This window comes from Sciurus carolinensis, chromosome 2, assembly GCF_902686445.1.
Source record: "Sciurus carolinensis chromosome 2, mSciCar1.2, whole genome shotgun sequence".
Classification (NCBI taxonomy): Eukaryota; Metazoa; Chordata; class Mammalia; order Rodentia; family Sciuridae; genus Sciurus; species Sciurus carolinensis.
The window spans coordinates 139,939,510-139,945,794 of record NC_062214.1 but is presented as its reverse complement, the minus strand read 5'-3'; the positions used below and the strand labels follow the sequence as shown (position 1 = coordinate 139,945,794).

General features: G+C 38.8%; 1 non-coding gene across 1 annotated transcript; it reads right to left on the bottom strand.

Moving 5' to 3' along the window:
- Window positions 1–419: 419 nt before the first annotated feature.
- On the bottom strand, window positions 420–492 carry Trnaa-ugc (transfer RNA alanine (anticodon UGC)). The gene has a single exon. It is a non-coding gene; the product is annotated as a tRNA-Ala (tRNA).
- Window positions 493–6,285: the final 5,793 nt, after the last annotated feature.

The following is a 6,285-nucleotide window of genomic DNA, read 5'->3' as shown; positions in this document are numbered from 1 at the left end:
TCTGTTTTCTTTTGTCCATAACTTAAATAAAATACGTCTCCTTACCACATCTCTTCTGAAACACAAATACTTATTTTGAATAGTTTGTGGCATAGTTTTTATAAGCATGAATTTGAATCACATTTGGGTCCAGTTTCTGTCTTTTGCTAGTTTTTTGATGTTGGTCAAATTATCTAACTCTATTAAGTCTCAACTTTCTTATTTGTAAAATAAAGAAAATATTGGTGGTTACCTCATAGAATTTATATGAGAATTAGAGGAGAGTATGTAAAGCACTTTTCACATTTCCTAACACCTGATAAACACTCCATAACAGTTTTTATTATTATTAACAACATTATAGAAGTTGCTGGAAAGTAAAAAAGTAGATTGCTTCTAACTCCAAAACCCACCAACTGATTTTTTTTTTTTTTTTTTTTTGGCGGTCCTGGGGATTGAACCCAGGGCCTTGTGCTTGCAAGGCAAGCACTCTACCAACTGAGCTACATCCCCATCCCCAGCCCCTGATATCATTTTGGTATGTTCTAGTCTTTGACCTTATGTGGAAATTACTTCTTAAAAAACATAATTGTAATTTCTCTATTAGCTTGAAATGTTGATCTTGCCAATGGCAAGGTTTCAGCTAATGTGCTTCTTTGTCCCCTTGTGTACAATGAGAATTTAATAATTATTTGTTGGCAAAATAAGTCCTCCCTTGACTCTGTCTTTCTGCAGTTGTCCTTAGCTTTCTCCTGACTTTCTCAGATACATTTCCTGAAGGATTGACTACTCCTTTGGACTCAGAAATACTTCACAAACTACTGTGATTGACCTTTGGTACCCACTACTCTTCTAAACAGCACTTACCAATTGCCCCTAATTCTGAAGGAAACCTTCAGTCCATACCTTTCCTTCTTCCTTTTTAGTCAGTTTTTTCACTGCTGTGACTAAAAGACCTGACAAGAACAATTTCAGAGTAGGAAAAGTTTATTTGGGAGCTCATGGTTTCAGAGATTTCAGTCCATAGACAGCAGGCTCCACTCCTCGGGGCTTGAGGTGAGGCAGAACATGACAGAAAAGTGTGGTAGAGGAAAGTGACTCACATGATGATCAGAGAGCAGAGAGAGAGAGGTCTCCACTTGCTAGATACAAAATATACCCCTCACAGGCACGCCCCAGGGACCCACTTCCTCCAGGCATACCCTACTTGCCTTCAGTTACCACTTAGTTTTTCCCATCAGGGGATTAATTCACCCATTGGGTTAAGGCTATCATGATCCAATTATCTCTCCTCTAAACCTTCTTGCATGGTCTCACACATGAGCTTTGGGGGGTAAAATAATATCTAACCGGTAACACCCTTTTTCCTTCCTCCCTCCCTTCTTTCCTTCCTATACTGGGGATGGAACCCAGGGCTGTGTGCTTGCTAAGCAAGCACTCTAGTACTGAGCTACATCTCCAGCCGGGTCCTAACCTTTATATTGACCTTGGAGGGACTTGCAGTGTTGCTTACTCACTCCTCCCTTCTCCTGAAAATATACATTCTAGGTTTTCCTGGCATCTCTCTGAGTTTTACCTTCCCACCATTATAGCCAAAGTGAGTGTTAGAAGCTGAATTTGTTCTTCCAAAATTCATATGTTGAAGTATTAGCTCCCAGGACTTCAGAATGTGAACCTGTGATACGGTCTTTAAAGAGATAAGTAAGTTAAAATGAGGTCATTAGGGTGAGAGCTAATCTGGTGTGACTGGTGTTCTGGAAGAGACCAGGACACAGATAGGAGCAGGGTGCTGACCACGTGAAGCCAGAGGTACTCAGGGCTCCTTCTGTCTTAAATACTCTGGTTCCCTCTGTCAGGTCCCCCTACCTTCTCTTGGCTTCTTCAGGTCTGAGCTTGGATACGCTTCCTTTAGGAGGACTCCCCTGAGTTCTGCTGTGCTGTCCCAGCCTCCTGTGTTCCCTTGCCTCCAGCTCTTACCACACTGCTAGAATTGCCTGCCTCCTCGAAGGCAGTGGAATCGCTCCCTTCACTCAAATCCCTAGAGACCTGCAGAGATCTAGCGTGTAGTGGGACCGCAAGATTAGTTGAATGAACCAAGGAAAACCTATTGCTTAGCAGGAAAGAAAAACATTTTCCTAACTGTGATGATTGTTTAATAACACCAAAAATGAGTAAGAATACAAATATTAAAGTTACTTTAGTTCTGTAGTTATGTCTGTTTTGAGAATTGTCTCTGCCAGAAGATACTTATTTTTGAAGTACAATCATGCCATTTTGTCCACTTCTGTTGTGGGTAAATCTCAGCCTCAGACCCCTTTGTTCTGTGAAATGCCCATTGCTACCTGAAAAATACAAAACAGAGTATAATTGTAAAATATAACTTTATTACATATTCATATTTTATACCTCTTTCTTTCTTTCTTTCTTTCTTTCTTTCTCTCTTTATAAAAACCCACTCAGAAGAGAATCAGATACTAATATCATTCTAAGTGATGAGTTCACCATGTGAAGCTACACAAATAGGGGATTATTAGAGATATGGGTTCAAAAAAGGGTTAGTTTTCAATTGTTTATCTCAGTTAATAATTTTAATTGATATTTTAAGCTTCTTGCAGAACTAGCAATCGGTCTTGCTGGCTTAGAACTTTTTTTCTTTCAGTGGTAAAAAGAGAGTAGGTGAATTTATGCTTTGGAAAACTCTGGAGGAGTTCTTTTCTGGATGCAAATTCTGTACAAGTACTTGGATCCAGGAATACAAAACTCTTTCAAAATCTGGAAGTTTGGCACTGCCTGATTTCTGAAGGGAAGAGTACTCTGCATTGGGAAGAGTTGCCTGACTCTAAAGAATGGCAATGAGCCAGAATGAGAAATAATTTTATCCGATATTGATTAACATGTTTATTGTGAAAAGTTAATTTTCTGTAACAGCAGAGATGCTGCCTAGGGTTTCTGGAGATTTTTTAAAAAACCTGCAGGCATAATCAACATTTAAAAATTTTTTTTAAATCCCACACACTGAGGATATTTAACAGCATCCAACTCGAGTGAATCAAAATGAGAACTTAGCAAAAATATATAGACCACTGAGATATTTAATATTTTTAATTAAAAAATGGAGACTCCCACAAGTAAATTCCATGGCATCACAGGTTACCCCACACTTTTTTTTAAAGCAACAATAAAGAAAATCAAGGAAATGAGTGTGTTCTTTCAATTTAAAATTGAAAACTAAAACATCAGTCTCTAAAAGCTGTTTTTTAAAAAAATATTATTTTTAAAAAATTCCCATACGTGAATTTTCTTTGCCTTATCTTGTTGACTGTACTTGACTTATGGCATCTATAAAAACTGATGCATACTTTGGTGACCGTATGTTCCCAGAGCAGAATTATATCAGGGCCCCGATGCTAAAGCACTTTCTGTAGTTACTATTATCAAATGCTGAATTTCATTTTAGCTATGATAAAGGCCCCTAGTATTAAAACACTGGGTTTATAGATGATAGATGAAAAATGTATTTTTCAAACCATGGCCTTTGTGGTAGAACATGACTTGCTTACTATGGAAATATCTCCAGCTGCCTAGAAACGTTGCTTAGCAACCCTTGGAAATACAGAAAACCTAATATTGTCTCCGAGTTGCTTGTGGGTAAAGGGATTATTAAAAATATCAGTTAGAAAAAAGGACTACAAAGTTTGTTCTTGGGCATGACAACAACTAATACTTTTTAGTGGGTTTGTGCCTTTGTAGCCCCTTTCTCAAGGAATCAAGGGTTTTCATTTTTCCCCATGAATTCTGTAATCTCTGTCTCTAGGGCGCTGCAAAGAGGGTGACTTGGAAAGGTCATGCCCTTGCTCTTAGAAGATGCTCAGTCCCTCTCCCCAGCCTTCTGAAGCTGCCCTTTGCAGTAGTGATCAGCAGCCAGCCATGGGCGGCAGCTTTGATAGCTGTCTGTTGTCACAGCTGCCAGCTTCCTTCAAACCCAGTGATTTCAAAGTGGACTGGAGTAATTTGTAGTTGGCTGCTGCTGTGACTCTGTTCTGCTGGTCAGCCAAGACCGGGGGCCGTGTGTTCCTGGAAGAGCTCCCTGAACTCCTGCCTTCTGGTCTGATGCTGTTGCTTCTGCCCACACATTCCACTGAAGTGAGGGGTATGAAACTTGGAAAGCCTCTTGCCTTTGCGCCCAGCGGATACGTGTCCTGTGTTGTAAGCAAAGTAAAATGACTGATGGGGCTCGGGCTGGACTCTGTTCAAATTCCGTTTTCCCTTTGGTCATAGGATTAGAAAATTGTTCAATTGGGTAAATGAATTGGGTGTCTTAGTTTGGGCTGCTGTAACAACCATAAATTAGTGACTTTTAAACAACAGAAATTTATTTCTCACAATTCTGGAGACCAGGAAGTCCAAGATCAAGGTGCTGGAAGATTTGGTGTTTGATGAGAGCCTGATTTCTGGTTCACAGATGATCATTGTTTACTAGAACTTTACATGGAGGAAGGGGTCAATGAGCTCCCTCGGGTTTCTTTTATCAGATTACTACTCACATTTGTGAGGAAAGCCCCCACAAAGACTCAACCTCCTAATACCTCCTGATGACCTCACCTAGCAATTTAGGATTTCAACATCTGAATTTTGGTGAGACACAAATATACAGACTGTAGTAGTGGGTTTTTGATTTAGATGACAGAAAATGAATCTTCATAAATTAATTTGAACATAAGTTGTATACCACCTGAGACTGTGTATAGACTTGAGTGTGAACATATTTTCATTGAACTTTGAAAAGTCTATCTCCACCAAAACTGAACTACTCTTTTTTTTTTTTTTTTTCTTTTTTGTGGTGCTGGGGATTGAACCCAAGGCCTTGTGTTTGGGAGGCAGGTACTCTACCAACTGAGCTATAACCCTAGCTCTGAACTACTCTTAGTAGTTTCTATAGCAATAGAAAAAAGTTAGCATTTTGAATTTCTACAGTGCTATAGCCTATAAAAAATGGAATATTTGCACCCTCATTTGACCTGAGCAGCTGCTTTTGCGAGGAGTAGTATTATCTCCATATTGTGAGATAGAATTGATGTGTAAGGTCACATAACAACCTGTGCAAGGTCATTAGCTAGGAAGTCGAAGGACACTGTGATTGTGAGGTAAGTTTTGTCTATAAGAGATCCCTGAACTGAGAGGCCTGGGTTGGAGTCCTTGGAGGAATTTTGGGAAAATCCCAAGATCTGTGGACATGGATTTCCTTATCCATTATGTTAAAGAAATAAAATCGAATCATCTCTATTAAAATTATTAATAAAGAATGAAAGTGGCACAGTTAAAGCTACAAACTATTCATCATTGCTGTGAAAAACTGAAGACTTGGCAAAAACCTGAAAAAGAAAATATCAGTTGCCTTCTTTAATGTTTATGGAGTGCTTAACTGTTGTTCCGCTCTGTGCTAAGTAAGCCTCCCAGGTTCTACCCAAGTAAATAATTTCAACCACTTTGAGAAGAGGGTAGCACTGCTCCTGCATTTCTTCCTTGAACACTGTTGGCGGGAATGTAAATTATGAAGCCGCTATGGAAAACTGAATGGCGATTCATCAAAAAATTAACAATCGAACTACCATATAACCTAGCAATCCCTTGTCTGATTAGATACCCAAAATAAATAGAATCAACTCCTTGTGGAAATATCTACACTCTCCTGCTTGTTGTGGCATTATTTACAATAGCCCTGGTATGGAAACCTTCTGAGTGTCCACCAACAGGTAACTGGACAAAAATGATCATAATAGTAACAAAGGAACATTAATAATAGAAATAAAATAATATTATTATTATCACATATGCAATGGGATTTTCTCCGTCTTACAAAAGGATACTCTGCTATTTGCAACAACATAGATGAACTTGGAGACTGGGAAAATGCTATGCTAAGTGAAATAAGGTAGACATAGAAGGAAAAATGCTGCATGATCTCATTTATTTGTGAAACAACAACAACAAGAAAGAAAAAAGTCAAATCCACAGGAAAAAAAAAAAGAGTGGCATTTGTCGGGAGAGAAAATGATGAGGCATAAATCAAAGGGTACCAAGTTGCAGTCATGTAGCATGAGTAGGTCTAGAGGCCTGAAGAACAGCATGAGGACTGTAGTTAGTAATATTATAGTGGTAGTGACCATAGTTAATAATAAGTAATGTTGTGTTGAATTCTTATAGGTGTATGTTGCCTCAGCATCCACTTTGAATATAAGTTGGATTTTCTCATACTGGAAGCAAGGGACACCTGGTCATGGATCAGACACTCAGGTATTAGGTTGT